This window comes from Falco punctatus (genome assembly GCF_963210335.1).
Source record: "Falco punctatus genome assembly, chromosome: 4".
NCBI lineage: Eukaryota > Metazoa > Chordata > Aves > Falconiformes > Falconidae > Falco > Falco punctatus.
Window position 1 is genome coordinate 106,777,740 of NC_137583.1, and position 20,207 is coordinate 106,797,946.

Here is a 20,207-nt window from a genome sequence, read left to right on the forward strand (position 1 = left end):
CAGAATAAAACATATCTATTAATCCTTTGATTTGGAGGGGAAAAAGCCATGATCAGATTCATACTGCCCCGCTTTGATGGCACTACCATAAGCTCCTTCAGCAGTAGCCTGCCTTTAGTGATGGACAATAGATATATAAGACTCTGAAACTACTTTTCCATTTGCCCTGCAATATATTTTGCAGTAGGCAAGAGTTTTCACCAGTGCTGCTCTAGTCCTTAGGCCATACCCGTTGTTCCAGTCTTACAAAATAGAGACCAGTTTAGAGGTTTTTCTTCCTCAAATTAAATGAGTTTGTGTTCATTTTGTACTCTGTTGTGCACCCTCCTACACGCCCACACACTACGTACCCCTGTGGTAGCACAGCAGAAAAACAAGGTTTGCTTTTGTCCTGGGAATTTATTTTATGTTATCACTAGTTTGCATTTTATTAACTGGGGCCTGGGGGAGACATGACATTGCCAATATTTGTGATTCTATTGTTAGTTTCACAATATTTAGCCCTCTTATTCTGTGAAGAAAAAAAAAGGGGGGGGGGGGAAGGAAATAAGATCTTGAGAAAGACAGAATCTCAAATGTCAAAAGGGTAATCTGAAAGGCTAATCTAAAGGAATGTACATGCATACATATACACAAACAGATGTTTTGTTTTTAAAAATCATGCCATTTTTTTAGCTGATCTCATTATTTAAAAGCCTGATTTGTGATTTTGAGCACTTGTGGTTGGCAATATTATGGAGTAGTTTAGCAGAAATTGCCTGGGTTTTATTTCCTTCCAGTGGGGATAAAATACAGTAGAAGGATACATAATTTGCATAAAATGAGAACATGCAGCAAAGTTAATCTGAATCCTTTTAGAAATCTAAATTTTTATTCCTTATTTTTCTTATTATTCATTTTTTTACCTCTGTACTTATATACTCCTGCCTTTTATTTGCAGCCTAAATGAAGACAGGATATTAATCTTCCCAGAAACCCAATCCATGAAAAAAACTTGACTGCTTGCTTTGAGTAGCTTCAACTTCCATATTTTTATTCAAGTTCAGAAAACTCCAAAGTCTCTTAGGTTTACTGAACACTAAAAAGTCATTATCTATACTGAATTAAAGTTAACCTTGTCTTTTAAAAGGCTGCTATATCTTGAACAGAATGGTGTATAGCCATACTTATACTGAGAGTTTTCTGCATTTAGCTCAACATGTTACCTTAATTACTTTTGATGAAACAATTTTCCTGCTGCAGTTGTTTTGCTTCTTTAAAGAAAGGGGGTTTGATTGGCATTTGTAAAGGAAGGTAGTTTTCAAATAATATTTAAAGAGAGAAAATGTCTGTTATGTAACTAAAAAATCTAAAAATGGAAACAGTTTTTAGTTATTAATATGGAATTTTTAGAGCATGAAACAAATGGATCCTATCATGCATGAATCAGTATGAACTACTGAACATACCTTTTTATTTTTCGCTGCATAGATATTCTGTCATTATTATGATCTGTAGATTTAAAGAAAAAAAATCAAAGGCTATAGAATTAAGAAAAGATTCCTGGATCTGCTGGTAAGTCTTTGTATATTCTCATGACATGCCCTGATAGCAATGAGATGGGAGGAAGGGACATCCATGCTAATTTAGTAGTAGTGCGGCTTGGTGAAAAACTACAAATTTGAAATAACACCTAGAAAGATCCATTTGTACTCTCTAAAAGACTTTCCCATGGCTGTTTGGATACTCTTTACTAATACCCACGTTTGTAAGTTCTGTCCTGATCGCTGAAGTAATGAGAAAGTAAATCTGTAAGGATGAGACCAATGCACTCAGAACCAGATGCACAGAGCATAATTGTAACACATCCACTAAGTGTATTTATGAGACCTGTCTACGCTGTTCTGTCAGCTTTCTCTTGAGAGCCACGATCATCCTTAGACATAAGCAAAGTGAAAGTGCCCCAAGGTGAAAGGACCCTGTCTGTATCTATGCTGCTTGACCGAGGCACGAGTTGCTTCAGACATGCTGATTATTCCACAAGCCTTTCTAGCACCCCTGAGAAATCCCAGGTAGCCCTGGAGTTGGGTCCCACTGGTGATCCCTCAGGCTCTTTGCCGTAAGGAGTTCTGTCTGCCTCTCACCATTATCTACCAGCTCTTCTGATTATCAGGAAAATGTGGGAAGGAGGGAGAGAACATGAATCCAGACCCCCAGGCTATTAACCTTCTTCAGTTTCCAAAGAGCTGTCTATACCTGTATCTGGCAGCATACAATAAAACAGCATAACAGGTACCTGCCTCACAGGCTTAGCTTGCCTGAATCTTTGACGGAACTTGATGGCCTTTCCCACTGGAGATGAAACAACTAACATATCCCACAGTGACCCTCCATCACTCCCTACCTGAACATCCTCTTGAAAGAAGCTTTGGAGCTTGTCCTTGGAACAGCAGAGCCCACGAAAGTCCTCAACAGGGCTGGGAGAGATGGAAAACCCTCATGAAGCTTTTCTGCGGACAAAAAAAAATGTGAATTTGGAGTCGAGGTACCTGCAAAAGCAACAAGTCAGGACATAGGTTGTGGGAAATTGTGCCAGCATGGCGACTCGGAGCTGTACATGAGGGAGTAATAGTGAAGTGGGTTGGATGATATGGGACAAGGTGATGAGCAGGGACCATGTGGCACTGTATCCCAGCTATAAATAACTGTTCTTCTCCCTCAGCACATCCCTGGTTTTGGATGCAGGCTGCATGCAGGCAGGCCTTTTACCAGTTCAGAAGTGACGCACCAAAGCACTCTTCTGCTGGGTTTTGGGAAAGGTTGGGTGCAAAGCCCAGGCCGTGCTCCCACACTACAGGCCTGTGGCCAGCCACCACCAAGAGACAAAATGGCCGCCGGGTGGGGCAGGGCACAGCGCTGTGGAGCCGGCAGCCGACACCTCTCATTGGCTGGAGGCAGCCCAGGCGCCAGGGGAGGCGCTGCCTGGTAGAGCAGGGTCACCTGGCGGGGGGGGCAGGGTGGCAGCTGAGTGTGAGGAAGGCGAGGAGAGCCCACCACCTCTCGAGGCCAAAGGAAAGGGGAACACAGCTGCCACAGCTTTGCGGGTCTGTCTGCACGGAGGTCCCTTCCTAGCTCTGGCTGTACTCAGTCACACTTGTAGACTGTCCCCGTGGACTCTCAGGAGAGATTCCCAGCAGAGTGGGCGGAGGCCATCCTGCCCAGTACATAGGGTGGTGATACCAACAGCTGAATGAATTTCTGATAGGCTTTTTTATGTGGCACTGTACGCTTTCAGGGGTGCTGGGCCATGAAGTAACACACAACGCTCTGTGGGGCAGGTGGTGGCAGCCTCAGGCAGAGGTCTGGATGATGCTTCCCCACAGCATCTCGGCCACATAACACTGAAATGTCCCTCAGGACCACCCAAGACCAAGGGGATGGACACCCAAAACCAAGGGGAGGTGAGCATCAAGGGACTGGCTGTGGGGTGGTCTAACAAGAAAATACAGTGGCAACCACAGAAATCAAGATATTAAGACTAGTAATCTGAGGTGTTCATTTTTTGTGAGTACACATAAACGTAGTGTGTATATAAAGAGAAAATAACTTTCCATGATGTGTAAAAAGCAAAGTAGTAGGTATACAGAACAGTGTACAAAGTTTCCTGATTCCTTTGCCCACTGGAAACTTTACATATGTAACATAGTATAGTGTATATGCTTGCAAAACATATATCCACATCATTAGCCATTCACAGAATAATGAACTAATTAAAATCCAAATATTTCTGATTTAAAGATGAAGCAGTCCTGTTTGTGTTTTTTTGTTCAAAGGGAAATACATGGGTCAGACACTATATCTGGGATTAACATTAGTCTCTTAGTTTCACACATAGATTAAAATCTTAATACCTTATGGCTAAATCTCACTACCTAAAAAAAAAAAAAAAAAAAAAATAGAAATCCCTTTATCTGGTCTCCTTTGTCCTTCACTACTTTTGATCAATATCCTACAGTCATCTGCAGAGTGCTCAGCACCAACAACAAAATTCAGACCTGGAACTTTCTATAGTTATACCTCTGTTAAAAAATATGAAATTGGCAGTGGAAGAGAAAAAGATGCCGAAAAGCAGCAAAGAGGAGCTTTCCACTGGGAGTTCCATGAAAGACTCCTACAAAAAGTTATGCCAGGCTTGAGAATAACGTCAATACTTATCTACTGCTACAAGTAAAAGGAAGCAGCCATCATCTATATAGTTCTACAGTAAGGAAAGTGTGGCACACTGACAACTCCATGCTGCTCCATGCAAAAACTTTTACACGGTCAAGCACTCCAGCTGGGACACTATGCTGTTGGTTTTTTCAAACCTTCTATAGAGAAACATAGTTTTCTCTAATGTAGTATATTAACATGGATACAGTAGCTAACAATTCTTTTGTACAGGTTGAAATCTTACAAATGAGCAAGTCATGAAAAATAAAACCCGGCCAAATAAAGAAATCTGGCAGCATACTAAATAAAATGTAGTATCGCTTTTCTGCGAATCAAAGAAATGCAATTGCTAATAACACACTAAAAGAAAGGCTTTTCTAGCAGTAGGCAGATCAAGCCTAGAGAAGGAAAAAGACACATAGGAAATTAGCAGAAGAGTTGGTTTCTCCTGGCTTATGATCAGGGTATTTAAAGAAATGTTTTCTTTCCTGAAAGTCAAGAGGAAGAAAAAAAGATGGAGACAAACTGTAGCCAGTTCAGGCAAGGCTTTTATAGCTGTTTTGGTCTGAAAGCACATGAGACATTAGGCTGTTGCTGTCTTGAAATAACTAGATGAACTCAACATTTTTTTTCCCCTCTACCTAGTGGTTATCTCAGCTGGATACTCTAGAACCGAATATTTTACCTCTTCTAGCATTTTGCTGTGGGGTAACCAATTTATTGTTACCATATCATTTTTGGTAAAGACAACATAGTGCAATATTTTATGTGTGAATGGTAGGAGTCTTCATATCTGTGTCTAGGTGGATTTAACACATTAGTAGGTTAGGAAAAATAAGCCGAGTTTTGCTTCCAAAAAATGTATGTTTAATCACATGCTTCTGAAACAAACATTATTTTATTAACTGATTTAAATAAAACCAAGGTTTTAAAATCTCATTGGGAGCTAAGTGTTAAAACCTTCCCAAAATTTAATTACTTTAAATGTTCCTATGTGGAATTAGTTGGGAAACTTCAGGAGATGTATATTATGCTGCATCTTTTTGTTAGAAGTCGGTTATTCAATAAAAACCAGATATTCTTATTTATGAAAGATGATGATGCCTTATATCATGTTTTCCTTTGGCTTCCATGTATTTTTCTTCAAATTCTAATCTGAATTCATTGATATGATTAAGGAAAAACTGACAGATGTATTTATTTCCCTGGATCAGCTTTTCTGCCCTTCCTAAGTATAAGCATTGCATTTGTCATCCTTTCAGCTTATTACCGCTAGCTTGGTAATAATTACTAAGGGTCTTTGTCATCACACCTACAATTGCATGCTTTTTAATTTTTTTATTTATTTATTCATTTTTAAGAATCAAGGGATAGACATTACATGCTTCTCTCAACTAGAGTTCAGTAATCTCTTGGAGTTCCCAGTTCCGATTTCCCTATCTTTCTTCTAACTATTAATCTTGTCTTTAGTCCTGATGGATAAGTCATTATCCTAACTTAAAACAAAGCACTCCTTGCATTACTGGAGCCAAATCTAGATGATGCGCTCTCTTTAACCCCAATACCTGACCTCACAGCCCACCTTTTCTTTCCCTGCTCTCATCTGCTTTGTATAAACCGAAGAACTTATTTTGCCTGAAGATTCTGCCTTTGAGGCAGATAAAGATCCAAACCACCACAGAAAGCTTTGTAATGAATGCCAACACCTTGAACTACACTCAGGAACTAATTAGCAGTTGATGTAGTAACAAGTCAAGAAGCTGTTAATTCACACTAAAAAAAAAGTCAAGTCTACCTGAGTAATTCATTGCCAACACACTCATTTAGACAGATGTTTACAACTGGCACACACAGATAGTACATATGTACACACACATCTGTCATGGACTATATATATGCACATGCTTAAATTGACAGATGATACAATCTCACTGAAGTGCAACAAAGTATGATTTCTTGAGTAGAACTTTCCCTGGTTTAAGAGAACAGCACTTATTTTACTGGAGAAGATGTACAGATGATGGACCTTGTTAAGAACCTGCAGGGATGACTGCTTGTACATCATTGAGGAACACACAAACTACCGTAGGTCACAGATCCGCTTATGTCTTTATTTCCAGCAACCAAAAGGAGTCAGTCTTCCCTCACATCTCTCCATGAGCAATACATGCCAAATAATATGGAGATAATACATAACAGGATTTGCTGCATTAGTATAAAAAATTTGAGATTGGTCATGTCTTCTCATGACACTCCCAGTAGATTATGCAGATTCACTGTGCTTTAGTGTTTCACTTATAGCTATGTTACTGCTTATAATTTCAGCTAGAGCACAGCAATACTTTTTAATAGGTCCTGTGCACTGTGGTTGGTTACCCCAAGGTGCCCTGCTCTGCTGCCATGCTCCCTGCTGCTCCACGAACCCTGGGAGTTTCTGTGTACTGTACCCTGAATTCCTTTCAGAAAGTAATGCAATTGTGTGGCTTAGGTTCAAGACAGATATTTTCCCAAGATTCTTTTTTGCTTCATCTGTGTTAGCACCATTTTCAAAGAACTGCTAAGTAGTGTGGAGAGAACACCAATGAATGTCACAGTCTCCCTGAACAAACATAAACAAATTGCCAGCAGCAAATCTCTAGTCAAATGATGGCCTTTACCTCAGGGCACTGAGGGTTTACAAGATCACTAAAAACACATTGTTCCTCCTCCTACATATGTTCTTCAAGTAAATGTACCGCATGGTATATTGCTTTTAGACTCAGCCAGCAAAATCTGACTAGTGCTGCAGGTAATCAGTCTCAGATCTTCAGGATGTCAAAAGCCAATTTCCTAGAACTCTGCTGAGTTCCTCTTGGAGTGGTAGCGACAGAAATCTGCATATGAGTTCCCCTCAACATGAAGAAACACATGAAAACCTCTTAAATATTTTGGTACATATCAGTAGCTAGTCTGGTGCTTAGTTTGGTGCAGGCAGATAAATCATCACTTTTTTTAGTGACAATGAGCACAGTTCTGAAGGAGATACTATCCTCCTACATCATAAAACACAGCACAGAGACAGACGTTGGTCTACACATAGGTAATTATGAAAGTGTTTGTCTAGTTAGGATTATATAATTATGCTGTAACCACTGACGCAAAACAGACTTTACCTCTTTAACTTCCAGCCCTTGTAATTCACAGATACACAGAGGTGAAGATCCACGATACTGCAAGGCTTGGTTAATCAGTGCTAAGTTACTATTCCTGTGGAGATTCTGGAAAGTTTCTAAACAGAGGAACTGTATAAGGGTGGGGGTTTTTATTTTATTTTATTTGAGAAATGGATTTTCTGCTGTGACAGCAGTAACACTAAGGCATTGTTCCCTCCCCTAGTCACCTTGAAGATCCAGATTACCTTTTGTAACCTTGGTTCATGAAGCCTTTGCTGAACACTTGCACAGGTAAGAACATCTGTATGAAGGCAAACACCCTGTTTCTGATAAGTCCGGATGCAGATATTGTGGAAAGAGTGTAAGAGTAAGACAAAACTGCAGCAAAACTTCCCCTCACAGCTCAGGAATGTCTTCTATAAAAACTTCAAAGGAGTCTTATTTCATGCATTTGTCCAGTTCCCTTTGGAATTCATTTAATATTTTAAGATGCAAAAGGTTCTGTGCCAAGGAGTTTCACAATTTAAATATACACCATATTAAAAATAATCTCCTTTTGATTTGATTTCAATCTGTTATCTGCAATAGGAATAAAGAATGTCTTTACAACCCAAGTGGCTGGGGAAAAAAAAAAAGTATATTTGAAAGATTTAGAAATAGAATTAAGATATTGAAGCTAGAATTGGAAAAGAAGTATTTTTATGTTGTGATACTAATTTGATTTTCTTTTATTTACTGTGATAGGACCAAAGAAAAAATATTTTTGCATAGATGGGAGCAATAAATAAGCATCTTGCAAACATTTCCCCTAGAAGTTTTACCTGGCATATTATATCCCTGCTGGAACTATTCTGCTTTCTGAAGAATGACCTGGTATAGGTTTTACATATGGTGCCATGACACAATTTCAGGCATGACCATTATACAAACAAGTGTAGTACAGCTGACTGAGCTGGAATCGTATACGAAGCTCCTGGCCCAGCTCTAGCATTTAAGCAAGGTGACTTGTTAGATAGGTTAGAACATTTTCAGAGCAGTACAGGGCACTCAGGTAAGCAAAGAACTGACCCCAGTACCCAACAAAATCATGTGGAATAACCTGGGAGGACTTAGGTACCTATTAGTTGTTCTGTGATGAGTATATATCCCTTTGTACTTTGCAGCAGGTCAGCATAGCCCACATCTCAGTAGATCTATTTGCAAACTTGTTTTAGTATCTTGCGTTAAAATGCCTTAAAATTTGCAACAAATAAGCATTCAATGTGAAGAGAAAGTGCTTTAAGATGGGAGAGCTCAAGCTAACTTGCCACAAAAATGAAGTGTACAGTGGACTTTGCAAACCAAGACTTCATTATTCTGTTTTGTTCCCATTGAGAACCTGACACACAGATTTTTTGTAAAAACAAGTAGGAAGGTCCGTGGCTTTCAGCCTTGCTAGAGAACAGTTTCCTGTTTCACTCCAAAAATTAAAAAGTAATACATGTAGAAGAATGGCTATCTGTATACTGGGTCAATACAATATTCCCTTTGTATGTGTTTGAATCATTTGTTTCCTTTGTTGATACAATAATTTTGGTATTGTTGCTGTCAGTAGCAAGGGTGGTAGCGGATTTATTCATGGAATTATCTATCTATGACTGGGAAGCAGACCTGACTGTAGCACTCATATTTCTATAATATATCTGTAATTATGCATTCAGGAAATTTGACAGCAAAATGTCAAAACAAAAGCAGATTTGCTCTGTTGAAGGTACTTGAAGACAAACAGCATTACATCAGAAGCTGGTATCTGGTTCAGACAGGCTATTTACTGCAACAAAAAAACGGCCTTTAGAATTACTTTCAGCCTTCCATACCTCATCTTAAAAGGCTGCTGTGGTGCCCTGTCACTTACTTATTAGCAGAGCAGGGGGCAAAGATGAACAGGAGTCACAAAAAGAGTTAAAGGAAATGATCACTTCAGAAGACTGATTTCCTGTAGCTTTGAAAAGTGAGGGTTGCCTTCAGTAGCATTTAATAGTTATGGCTGAGTACATCTCCTGCTTTACAGGCATTGCTAACACCTATGTGGGGCATTATTGACGTTCATGCAAGAGAATGCCTGCTTGCTTGTTGGAGCTACAGTAGTGCTCACAGGAGGCTGTACCAAGCTCCAAAAAGCAGCAATGATAAATTCCCTCATTCTATGGGAGGGACAATATATTCCTTTCCCTTACCCTCAAATACCTACAGTCCAACAGCTTCGTACATCGATGTTTATGAATCACCAAACAGGCAGTGGGAGTTATTTCTACAAAAAAATTAGAAGGCGATACATTTCAGATTACAGTTGAGAGTGGAGTTTAATTGTTTACCTAAGAGGAAGTCAACATCAAAAGAGTTTTGATGACCAAAGGACTTTAGGTTTAATGCATTACACTCTTCAGAAAGATGTGAGTTCAGTAATGTTATTTGCTCTGAGTATAACAAAATTGAAATTAGTACTAGCATCAGGCTGAACCTTTTACTAGAATCCATTACATGGGTGGTTTGAAAAAACTGATGGGGAAATTAGGGTTTTGTGCTACAGACTCAGGTTTGACTCCTGTACCTGCATTGAAGGTTTCCAACAGACCCATGTGTAAAGAGACATCTGAGCATTCAGTCTGGAAAATCTATGGTGGCTGTCACACAGCACTCTCTCTCTTCACCTTTTTAATTCTCATTTTGCTTTTGACAGTTGGTAAGTCATCTTTTTAATGGCTCACCGCAGTTTTAATGCACAACTTCAGACCAAATTGTTTGAAACCATGACTTAATTCATGGAATCTATTAAAAAATGTGTTGACAGCCTTCATTCCAGGAAGAAAATGTTAATTACTTGTATCACAGTAGCACTCAAGATTCAGGCCATATTGCCCTAGATTATAGATATGCATAGTTCTTGTATCTGACTTTTTTTTCTTGAAATGGAATCGACTGATGTGAAGTACTGCCACACTTATTTTGCACAATACAGAGCTTGCTGTTATTATTGTATAGGTGAGGAATAGTGCCAAAGGCATGTTAAGTGAACTGTCTAAGGCTGCAGGTCTGTATCAGAGCAAACAGTTGCCTATGGCCATGTCTCCTGAGTCTGTCTCTGGCACAATAAGAAAGAATCACCTTTCCTGAGGACATAGTGTCCGTATGATAGCAGAGGCAGTACACGATGGAGAAACATGACTTTTAAAAACTAGCTGTTCCTACCTGATGTTTTGTATTCTGAAGCTCAATTTTGAGGTATCCTTGGGTTTGGGTCTCAGAAAAAAAAAAAAAAAAACAACCAACCAACCAACCAACCAACCACAAAAAAAAATAAAATCAAAGAGTACTCTGCAAGTCCACCAAACCCAAAATGCTTCCAACTGGGCATTTAAAATCTGGGGCACCCAGATCAGTGGCTGTTTGTGACCATTTGCTCTTACAACTGTGATTTGACCTATATAAGAGAGTAATTCAGAAAATGTCTGGAGTCTTATTTTGTTCAACAGATCTGTAACTGATATGGGCTAATGAAATATCATTCACCATAGTTCCTAGCCAGATTCACAACAACTTCTTGGTCCATCTGTTCACTAAAGACACAGCATTTTACATATCTCTTTGTACCCATATTTGTAAAGTCTGTATTTAACTTCCTCCACTGTATTTATAGTCCTTTCTCAGTCAGAAATACTGAAATGAGTGGATTCAAGAAATAGAAAATAATGTAGATTGGGTACAAGAACATAATCCCCCCCTCAAAAAAACCCTACCCTAAAACACAAAAAAACCCACACAAAAAAAACCCCACACAGACAAAAAAAAAAAACAAAACACCAAAAAAACCCCAACCAACCAACCCAACCCTGGACATGCTAAAATCTTTACTGAATAATCTTTTGCTGTTCAAAAAATACATATTTATGTAAATTCACCTCAGGTTTCTTGCTCTTCTACCAATAATGAACCACAAATAGCTAAAGTGCACAGCACATGAATAACGAATAGGCTAAATATTAATCATTCAAAATATTCATTAAGTACTTGGAATTTTTAACTACTGTAAAAGAACAACAACTTTGCTAATGATGTCCTCAGCAAAAAGGAAATTAAATTAATAAGGAAGGATTTTATCTTATGCAACTTCTGTGGATAGTTATTACCAAGCTTTTAGATATATATTTTTCTTATGATACTGGTTACATGTTCGAAAAATAATAATATTTTTTAAATATGCTTCTCACTTATTCATTAGAATTTCTGATGAATAAGTTGTTTATAAGATATGTATATCTGTTTATAAGATAAAGATAAAGGCAAGGTCTCTTTAAATTATTTTTTTCCTCAACAATACCATTTAGTGTATATGTAAATGAAGCCATAACATTTAAGAAAATGTGCCAAGTCATAAACATTAGATTTTTTTATTGGTTGAAAGGATCTGCCTGAAAGAGTTAAGTTTGTCTTCAGCACTGTGGCTGTTTTATTGTCTTAACCGCCAGGAAATGAAGCCTGATTATAAACGACTGATGGAAAAAAATAAGTTAAAGAACCCCACATTTAATTTATGATTTTTTAAATAGAGATATGCACAGGTTACTCTTTTTTTTAAACCTAGCTAATCTTTACAGAAAATAAACAACAATTTGAATCCTCAAAGTTGTAGTATCCCACCGATTTATTTTTCTTTCTTTTTTGAGTAAGAGGCTGTTGGTGAAAAGGGGTTAAATACGGTTTCTAAATGAAAAAGTGTTTTATTGTGTCAAGTGTCAGGAAGTGAGTAGAGGTGCAAAGGAAAGAGAGAGCGAGAGAATAAGATCGTTAGAGCTGATACCATGAAGTGTAACAAATTCAGAGATGACAGAGCAGGTGAGGTCTTTGAAATGCAGCCATCACAATAATGTCACCTACAGCTGAGAATCCAAAGAAGAAAAAGAAAGAGAAAAAAAAAAAAAACACAAACAAAAAAGAAAAAGAAAGGAAAGAGGGGAAAAAAGGGGGGGAGGGGGAAAGAAAGAAAAAGCATAACTACAATCCAAATGTGATCTAAACACAGAGCAACAGACTTTACTATATGGAACCTACTGAAACAATTTTTCAGAAAATCCTTTCTAGTAAGCATTGAGTAAAATAGACCTTCCATAGGAAGTATGTCATTTCTCTTTAGCAAGTAACTTTCTTGCAGTGCCAGATTCTGTCTTATAGAATCAAATTAGAAACATAAATTGCATGAACATTTGGCCCTACACATACTGTTACTTTGACTGTTCCTTTTATCTTGTCAGATACTACAAACTTTGACAAGTTTATTTGTGCTTACTGCGATAAATTCTCTAGCAGTGCACATAAGTGTACATATTTGCCCCAGTACAGAACATTGCCTTATACCAGACAAACCTTTGTTTTCATGTAAAGCTTCTTCATGGCTATCCAAGGAAATGATCACAGGAAATTTTCCTTCAATTCTTTTCTCTTAGTGCCACAGTATTTCACCACAGTATAGACAACACTGACTCTCTCAGCTACATGCATACCATGTTTTTTCTGCCTGAGGGCAAAATCCCAGTCACAATTACTCAGAGGAAGCTCACATTGAAACGAACAGGAGTGTTATGCACAGAAGGCCAAAAGCCCCTTATCTGGTTAACCAAAGAACTGATAAACAAGGTGGGCCAAGTTTTCAGCCAGTATAAATGAGTGTAGCTCCACTACAATGGAACAGAATTAACATGCTTCAGCCAAGGAAGTGGTGCTACATGTGCTTCACTTGAATACTCTAACGGAGATACTTGTTACATTGGGAAAAAGGGTTGATGTTACAACATCAAAAAAAAAAAAAAAAAAAAAAAAAAAAAAAAAAAAACCCAACAAAAAAAAACCAAAAGAAACTTAAACAAACAAACAAAAACACCTTACTCCACAACGTTAAGACTCCTTCTGTCCAAATGTTGCATCTAGTTGTGATGAGAGAACATATAACAAACCATATTTCATCAAAGAGCAAACTTTGCAGGGCTCATATAAGATTCATACCTATTTACATTACATGTCAGATTCCCATCAATTTATTTTACCATTAATGTACTAAGAGCTATGTTGCATCCTATGAAATCTATTTAGATTTCAGAGTTGGGAAGAGGAGGACTACGAACTTTTCCAGAAAAGAATGAGCAATAAAGGCACTAGAAGCCAGAGTGAAAATTAAGCACTATATAAAATAACAGAGAGCATGTCAGACTGGTAAAAAAGAGAGGCAAGGCACGCTGACAAAATCAAAAAGGAAAAAAAGATAATACTTCAAATTCAAACATCTGTGTGCTATCAAGTATTCTGAAACTAGAACATTTCAAGTTTGCCAAAATAGGAAACTACTTGCCATGCTTCAGTATTTTTTATGCCATTTCCTTAGATGAGAAAGTCAACATGGGATGATACTCTAATAATTAACATTTAATTTGTCACATGTAAGCAGTTACTTCAGTATTAGCCTTTTCTATGCCACAAGCATGTGTTATGCTTACCTATAATGGAAAACAAGGACAAAGAGCTAAAGAAAAGTTTATAAAATATGGACATTTTCTGGAATGAAGAATTTCTACCCAAATGACTGTTTTTTAAACAGACATGATGAAAACAAGATCTGTTTAGTTATTCTGTAAGAGCAAATTGAAACAGAGTACTGCAGAAGATATTGGTGTAAGGCTTCAAGGAGAGCAGTGCAGGAAGTTCTAGTTTGTTTTCATTGATGGCTACTACTAACAAAGTATTCTAATTCGGGAAAGTAATTTCAGGGAATGAGTTCTTTTGTCCTGAAATCTACACACCCGATGAACCAGTTGGCCATGTAACATGTTTTCAAAGAGCTTTTTTAAAGTAGATATACTAACTGATGATACGTTAGACCTTCCCTCTACACTCTACTCACCCAATATTTATGGCACAGTTCTTTTCACAACTGCTACCAGATAAAATTTACTGCTTTGAGTGGGAGAAGCTGGACTAAATGATCTGTAGAAGTGTCTTCCAACCTCAACTGTTTTGTAATTCTGTGATCTTTTCAAAGGAATAGCTCTGTTCTTTTTAGTATGCTCTGTTTCAGGATAAGGTTCAGCTCAGATTTGAATGGTCTAAACTCCACCTTTGCTCTTACATACACTGTTTTTAGATAGCGACATGTCCTTGACAGCATGGAGTTACCTTGTGAGCTTTTTGTTTCTGTAGTACTTGCACTACTGCCTTTGGCTTGGCAGGGGAATACCCCAAAATAACTGTGGGGGATTCTTGGACTTGAAATCCATGCCCCGATTCATTTATTTCTGTTGTTGGAAGTTGTATTTCTATTGTATTCTATTTCTACAAGTATTCTTACTTGTATCCTGCTATTCTTTAGTCTGTGTGACTTCTCTAGTAAACACCACTACTTCCTTGGCCAGGAGTACGTTCAATGAATTTGGAAGCATCTTTTCAAATTCTAGCAGAAGAAACAGCAAAAAAGGTTCCCAGTCTTCCTTAATTACCTGGCTAAAACTGTGCCTAGCCTATCACCAGGTTGCATCTTTTCCATTGCTCTTACTTGTAACAGTTTTATTCTATTATACAGCTTTTAGATCTGACCTATGGCAGGAGTGGCCATATTGGTTCTCTAGTGGCCAGGAACTACTTGACAATCGAGTGAAAATCGAGTGCCTTAGATAAGCACACAGAGAAAGCAAAGGCTTGATCCCAGATTAAAGGGATAACAAGACAGTTTACTTTAAGACGTTTTATTTCATAGACAGGGTGCTGGACTTTATACAGGATATAAAGCATGTCTCATAGCGAGGAGGGACTACCCTACATAACAGATTTGCCCTCAGTGCCCAGGTCTCTGAGTGCAACTATCTTCTGTGGACTTTGTATGAAAAGAAGTTCAGAAGGAAGACAATAAAGCTCTTGCTGTTTTGTGATTTCTCACCAGAATTGGAGCAACGATGCTTATTTCCTAGTGTCCACTGATCTCATCACCTGTCTGCCCCTCTCCATGACCTCATATGTAGCAAATCCCAGCTAAATAAGAGAGCACTCTTATGCAGCCCAGGGAGCATTATGGAGCAGGATATTATATGGGCAATAGCTATTCTTGGCTATCTGAAACCACATCTTCCTCTTTACAAAGGAGATGGATGCTGCAGTTCTGGGTACCACTGACAGGCTTCAGCTTGAATCACACAGATTAAAGCAAGGGATAGTCACAAAATTAGTTAAATATTTTCAGTAATGACAAAAATGGATAAAATGGTGAACGACGGGGAAATAGATATAGTCCTCTTGAGTGTTTTATAACTTGACTAAAGGTATCATGAATAGCAGGGACTTTACAGGCTGTCAGCATTAACATTAGCAGTTTTTAACCATGACCTGAGCTTTGACAAGCTGTTTCCACACTGTCAGTCTCTCTGCTTGAGCTGGCAAGTCATATATAGTAAAACTGTCCAGACTTTATCTGTGCAGTTACTTAAAAAGCCTATCTGGTGCATTTGCCTGTCCCACCAGTATGAAGAGAGCCTGGAAAAGTCTGAGTGACCTGTTAATCTGAGCAATTTTATTGGATAGTTAAAAACAAAACATCAACATGCATCACCAGGTTGGCTTAAGTATCCTCACTGACTTTCTACTTCAGCAGATTTTTTAGAAAACACCTCACTGCTGCTTAGTGCAAGCACTGATTAAAATACTATTTATTAAGGAGTTAAATAAAAGCAATTTTCCCACCTAACCTCTAAAATGTTCATTTAAAAAAATCATTGAGTAGAAGGTAATAATGATTCAGGGATATGTATGCTTTTTATTTTCAATATCACCTGGCCTTTTTGCTATGCCTGTGAATTCAGAAGCGCTTTTCAAATGCTACCTGTGGGCATGCTACTGTGTACTTGGATTTGCACAGGAACAAGATCTGAATGTGTAGGATTGCAAGTGAATTGCGGCATGTTCATCTTACCAGGTCCTCAGTCTGGACAGCAGATTAGACAACAGGGAACTCAGCTGCTCCTCAATCTAGATACAGCAAATAACACTTAAATACTTTTACAAATCCTGAACACAGGCTATTGTGCCAGGTTAAGTCTGAGTAAATGTCTTCCTTCCTTCTTTAACCAAAAGTGGTACGGCAGTTCCTAAAAGATCCTAGGTTTTTATTAAGAATAACATGATATTTACAATTTCTAGCAGCACAAACTTCTATATGAATAGCATGAATAAAGTTTATGATTTCATATGGAATACCTGGAAGGGTCAGACTATAAAGTGAAAGTTCTAGATTATAAATAAAACAAAATGCCCACTTAAGATAATGTAAAAAATAATCAACACAAAGTATTTATATTTTCTTCTCAATAGCTGGATCTTAGAATATTCAAGCTAGAAACCTGACACTTTCTTTCTAAGTACATATGATACCGTTATTCTAAAGCAGAGTTATTATTATTATTACGTATACAAACCTTTCCCTATGCATAAAAATACTCATCCCTTTATTCAGCCACTTCTTAACCCCTCAGCATGCAACCCCTCTGTCCACTTGAAGAACTGATGCATTGAGCCACCTAGGGAGTCATTACCTACTCTAACAAGCTGTAAAGAAGAACCACTAGGCACTGAGACCAGGATGGTTTTCTTGCCTTCCCCATTTAAAGAAAAAAATCCAATATATGTTATGAAATAGATAGACTGTGCCTACCTGTAGAACACAAAAAGCAATCCTGAAGCCCTTAGATCTGTAGGCAACAATAATGAGAGGCTTACTTTCTTGAAATCTGCAAACTCAGAGTATGAGTGTAAACCTGATGGTAAGAACCATGTATATGAACTTCTACGTGACTATTATTATATACGTACATTGATTAGTAGAGAGAAAAGATAGGAACACAGAATTTTAAAAGCAGAAATAATAACTCATTAAGTAAAGTCACAATGTTGTTTAAAATGTTTTACGCAGAACTTGCTTTCTAGGAGACTCTCTAAATAGAAACATTGTTGCTTTATCATGCAGTGGCTTTACATTCTCCACTAAAAAAAATAAATGCAAAAATCAGAAGCAGAATCTTATAGAAGGGAAAAGTTATGCAAGCAGATGTTGGGGTAGGTTGCGTCTGTAAAATTCTACTGTCTGCAATATCAGTTTAGCACTGCTGGAGACCTTATCTGCCCAAGTACGCTTATAAGAAGGAAGTGTCAGATAATCCTCAGTGTTGGTAAAATTTTGAATACTAGGTCAGCTGCACAGCAAGTTCCTTCTTCCATGATCTTGGTGTCAGAATGTAAGGTCACCGCTGCCCATGGGTTTTGTAGGGGTAAAAGATATTTTGCTTTGTATACCTCCCCAGTACAAGTCCTGTTCCATCTCCCATTGGTGGAGTTTGAAGATTTCTTTGAACTTTGATGAAACAAAACAATTTTGGAAATGATGATTTTTAATCTCTAAGGTTCTTTTGCTACAACCTAAAATCAATCCAAAGAAATTTTAAATAAAAGCTGGATAAGTTGCTAATGACATTTTTACTACGGGTATAAAAAGGCAGGATCTGATCCTCCACCTATAAAAGCCTGAATCGTCCTTATTGAATTTAATTGATGAATTCAATGCAATTTTTTGAAATTGAAAAAAAGGTATCTCTCATTCCTGTTTCAATAATGTTATTAAGTTGTGAATCTGAAAGTGATATCTTTTCTCTCAGATCTAGTGGATTCCAAGCATTGTCTGGTAAATTGTTTGGGTTTTGTCCAGATGATCAATGACCACCATCCTAAGCCCAGATCTTCTAATGGGCCTCATACGCTGAGACACAAAGTTGTCAGCTGTTCTCAGGTCCAAATTTCCTGTGTAAAACAGGTAAACCCTCATTATTATATTTGGACAACATTGTTTGAAATGCAATGCTTTGAAAGCTATTTTTGATGTATAAATGGAAAGTATTATAGGACTGCCAAATTACAAACCACTAATTATCATCTAATAATGAAGTGGCACAACGTCACCAGACCTAAAACAATAGCTGAAAATAGCGCATCTTAATTTTCAGTTCCTAAATCTAAACAGAAGGTAACAGTTAGGAACTATCTTTAGCTACCTGTGGTCTGGAAGGCTAAATCAAATCATCAGTGAAACACAACCCCTGAAATGCAATTCCATCTGCAAACTTCAGGGTTCCCTCTTAATTTGAAAATCTGATGTTGAACTCCGTATTCATGTACAGTGGAATGCAACAAAAGAAATGACAAATGAACCATTTAAAGCAACCACGCAGAAACTGGCTAAAGCAGATATTTAGACTTGTCTTGAAGTACATTCTTAGGTATGTGCCTCTGAAAGGTAAGCTACTAATTATCATAAAGGTCTTTGAGTCCTCAGCCACCCAAACAGCAGAGCAAGCAATTGATAAATCAACTAAGCCCATGTCTCTTCACATGGAGAGTTATCGGCAGGGGAATAGAATACATGCAAGGTTTGGTTTTATTTCTTCTTTTTGTGTTTTGTATAGTTTATGTGTAAATCTAGTCAGGTTCAAGAAGCGATTTTTAATTAGTTTTACTCTACTTTTAATTAACCTCTTTTTTTTTTTTTTGCTAGGATTACTCTTGTATGTGTAATTTTTCACTGATAGAAATAGAAATTTCACAATAGAAAAGCCAGTGACCTTGAAAGGAAAGCACTGGAGGGGAAAGGTTTTTAGAGCCTAGGGTTGTTTCTCAGTGTCATTCCAGAGTTAATCCAAAGGTCCCTTTTTGGAGCTGGTTGTTCAGCCATCAGACTGAGGCAAGACAGTGGAGCCAAAAGATCACAGACAGAACAACAGCTGATACTGGAACTGGTCACAGCAAACTTCATGCAGGGGAGGTAACTTGGAAATCTGTATTTGCTGCTTTGCAAGAAATTTCTTCACAAAATGTCTTTTGCCAGAGGTTAGGGAAAGAGGCCAAACAAAATTCTTATTACAGGACAACTTTATCCACTTGGAAATAGAACGGCAGCAACAGACCAGCAAACTTCTGTACCCTGAATACTGCTTTCCAAGTGAAGGACAATAATTAGCTGGAAAATGCAAGGTTGCTGAGCTGTTCTTTAACTTTTCTGAATTTATTTATAGCGAAGAAGAGTGCGTTCTAAGTCTCAGAAGTGGTTTACATTAATGAGGGCTCCTCTAATCTTTTCCATGCTGGAAATAAGGTGTTAATAGTTCTAAAATGAAATAGTACCTAAAACACAACTCAGACATTTTCTTCATAGTTCAAAGTTATTTGCATAAGATATATCACCCTTTGCAAATATTTACTTTGCTATAGCCAAAGACACTGCAAATTACATGTGATGGGTTTGAACTCCTGTCTTTCACAATTGTCTTTGAGTCTGTGTCTTTCACTCTTGCTGGGTTTCAGAAAGATGAAGAGAGAAAAATAATTTATTTCTCAAATAAGATCCAACATGGACTTCAAAGTGAAAGACCTGAATTCTACCTATAAAATTTGATTACAGCCTGATTAAAAAGATGGAGGGAAAAAAAGGAGCTGTATTCATGGGCTCATTACAGGCACAAAAAGGGGATGCTTGTACAGACCATAGAGAATTTAAAAGATTTATTTATGATGTATTACTGTAATTTTTAATTTAGACATGCAAATTTTTTAATTTGCACTGACTGCTTTGCCTTAATGGTTTTGATTAATACTTGGAGGTAGTGTTTGTGAAAGAGATTTATACTGTGATTCATCTGCAAAATAATCAAATCATTACCAGCTAATGACAAAGCTGTGAAAAATGATATAGATATTGTGTAACTCCCAGCTATTGCAGTGTACGTGAAGGTACCCAGTACTTCCAGCAAA